Here is a 3,475-nt window from a genome sequence, read left to right on the forward strand (position 1 = left end):
TTCAAACAGATTAAAGTTTGGTGCCAAAACACCATCATAGCAATAACTTCTTAACTATGATTTTGTTGTCCACTTAGTTGAGCCAGATCCTATACTCCATCATATGCATTATACATAGAATGATTCTCTAAGAGTTTAGACAAACTGTCCAAGCTTTAAGACTGGCAGCTATTTCCCTATAAAACATGCAGACAGCACATGGTCCATTCTCATCCACAGCCTTCTCAAGCCACTGTAAAGTATAAGACAAGCTAAAGTATTTAACCATTGCTATTGCAACTCGAGTGTATTATATTAACAACTACCCATCATCCTCTTTGGGTAACTATAAACTATATTGTATGCTAAAGTGTTAGCTATTTATGGCTTGTTAATGTATTCTCTTTGTTCTAGAAGCCAAATGAATTTTTCTTTTTATTCCCACATGTACCTGTACAAGACTGTTGACAGAATTCATTCTACAAGGTAACTCCATGATTGTCAGACTAAATAAATCAAACTACATGATCTAGTGTAATAGTTCATTAAAAAAAAACAAAATAAATAGATAAATTTGTAAAAATCAAGCATGATGTTGCATTGCCCTCACTGGGACACCATTTGTTGCTCTTCAGAGACATGGTTGTTGTCAATTTGGTGTCAGTAAGATATGTGTTAAATTCTAATTGTATTATGCTATGTTTCAGTTGTTCCATAGCTACAGAGAATGAAAATAAGCAATTTTCTTAATTAAATGCTATTAGTAAGACAGGAGATGCTCAGTTAACTGATTTTCATTTGTCTTGGCTAATAGTGATGGCAAAAATAATACACTGAATTTAGAGAGTTCCGTCCTTCGAAGTTCAAAGCTTTCAGGTATCATGAGAACAGACAGAAAGGTGGTAGTGACCTCGGCAAGGAGAAACAATTCTTAAAAAATGAACATCAATAAAAGCAAAACTAAATAAAATTATCAACTAGACCACAATTCATTTGCTGAACGTTTTCTTCATTGAATTGCTACAATGTGGTATTGGAAGAATATATAGAATTTAGCTGCCAATGTAGAAGAACCTGGTCCCCAGTGAAACAAGCTGGAGTCCACCTATAAGCAATGTTCAGCCTTGATAAAACCTGGGACATTCACTGTTTTATTGTAATTAATAAAAGGGTTACATGATATTTGCCAGATAGAAGGTGCATTAATTCACATATATTGATACCCTTTCACATGCCTTGGTCCCCATTACTCTCCCCTCCACTCCCCCATCTTGGTTTTCCCCCCATTCCCTATCCAATTTCAAATAATCAAATACAAATAAATCCAATATATCAGATAACAAAGTGAGATACTGTAAAAATATGAGATAACCAAGGGACAGCAAAAGATATGAGAGATAACCTAAGTACATTAAGGACAACGATTGTTCATTGTATGGCTTTTGCTTCAATATCCTGGAGGTCCTTTCAATTAGCTTCATACTATATGGCCTTATGTATCAAGGTTTTGCTCTATTGCAGATCTCTGCTAGTAGAGCCCAAGGTTTCTACTGATTATGACAAATGAAGGGAACCATAGAGCCTAATTTCCTTTGAGTCTGGCTTACTTCACTTAATAGGATTTTTTCTAAGTCTTTCCATTTCCTAACAAATAGGGTGATGTCATTTTTTCTGACAGCAGCATAGAATTCCATTGTGTACAAATACCACAACTTATTGATCCACTCATCAACTGAGGGACATCTAGGTTGGTTCCATATTTTTGCTATGGTGAATAATGCTGCAATGAACATTGTTGTGCTAGTGGATTTAGTATGCCCTAGTTTCTGGATGGTTGGGTAAATGCCAAGTAGTGGAATTGCTGGGTTAGGGGAGTTCTATGTTTAGCCTTTTGAGGAACTGCCATACTGCTTTCCATATTGGTTGAATGAGTTTGCACTCCCACCAACAGTGTAGTTGTGATCCCTCCTGGCCACATCCCCTCCAGCATCTGTTATTATTTGTTTTCCTGATCCTGGCCATTCTAACTGGAGTGAGGTGGAATCTTAGTATTGTTTTGATTTGCATTTCTTTTATGACCAGAGATGTTGAGCATTTCTTCATGTGTCTATAGGCCATTCTTATTTCTTCTTCAGAGAAGACTCTCTTTAAGTCTTTGGCCCATTTTTTATTTTTTTTTATTTTTAATTTTTTTAATTTTTTTATTGTAATTAGTAAAAGGGTTACATGATATTTGCCAGATAGAAGGTGCATTAATTCACATACATTGATACCCTTTCACATGTCTTGGTACCCATTTCCCTCCCACCCCACACCCCCCACCCATTTGGTTTTCCCCCCTTCCCTATCAAATTTCAAATATCCAAATACAAATAAATTCAATATATCAGATAACAAAGTGAGATACTATACCAATATGAGATAACCAAGGGACAGCAAAGGAGATGAGAGACAACATAGTACATTAAGGACAACAATCATTCATTATATGGCTTTTTTTTCAATATCCTGGAGGTCCTTTCAATTAGCTTCACATTATATGTTTGGCCCATTTTTTAATGGGATGGTTGTTACTTTGGGGATTAGTTTTGGAGTGATTCAATTTTTTGAGCTGTTGATATATTTTAGATATGAGGCCTTTGACCGTTGTTTGGTTGGTGAAGATCTTCTCCCACTCTGTAGGCTTCCTAATTAATTTACCAGCTATGTCCTTTGCCATACAAAAGCTCTGCAGTTTAATGCAGTCCCACTTATACAGCCTTTCTCTGATTTGGTGTGATTCTTGGTCCTTATTAAGAAAGTTTCAACCTGTGCCAAGGAGGCCTAGTGTATCTCCTATTCCTTCCTGTAAAGTTTTCAGTGTGTCAGCTTTTACCTCCAGGTCTTTGACCCATTTGGAGTTAATTCTAGTGCAGGGTAACAAAGAAGGATCCAACTTTAGTTTTCTGCAGGTGCTTAACCAGTTCTGCCAGCACAACTTGTTGAAGAGGCTGTCTTTCTTCCATTCTATTTTTTTGGCTCCCTTGTCAAAGATTAGGTGGCTATAGGTCTGTGGTTTAATATCTGGGTCCTCAGTTCTATTCCATTGGTCTTCAGGCCTGTTCTTGTGCCAGTACCAAGCTGTTTTGAGAATTATAGCTCTGTAAGACTCTAAACTTTGGAATTGAAATTCCTCCTGCTGTTCTTTCTGCTAAGAAGTGTTTTTGCTATACGGGGTCTTTTATTATTCCATATGAATTTTGGATTGCCTCTTCTATTTCTTTAAGGAATGCCATTGGGATGTTGATGGGTATTGCATTGAATTTGTAGATAGCCCTTGGCAAGATTGTCATTTTCACAATGTTGATTCTTCCAATCCAGGAGCATGGGAGGTTTTTCTATTTCCTCAGTTCTGCTTTAATTTCCTTTTTTAGTGTTTTAAAGTTTTCATCAAAAAGGTCCTTTACATTCTTAGTTAAGCTAATTCCCAGGTACTTTATTTTCTTTGAGGCTATTG

This window comes from Megascapheus bottae, chromosome 3 (assembly GCF_031878675.1).
Source record: "Megascapheus bottae isolate mThoBot1 chromosome 3, mThoBot2.hap1, whole genome shotgun sequence".
NCBI lineage: Eukaryota > Metazoa > Chordata > Mammalia > Rodentia > Geomyidae > Megascapheus > Megascapheus bottae.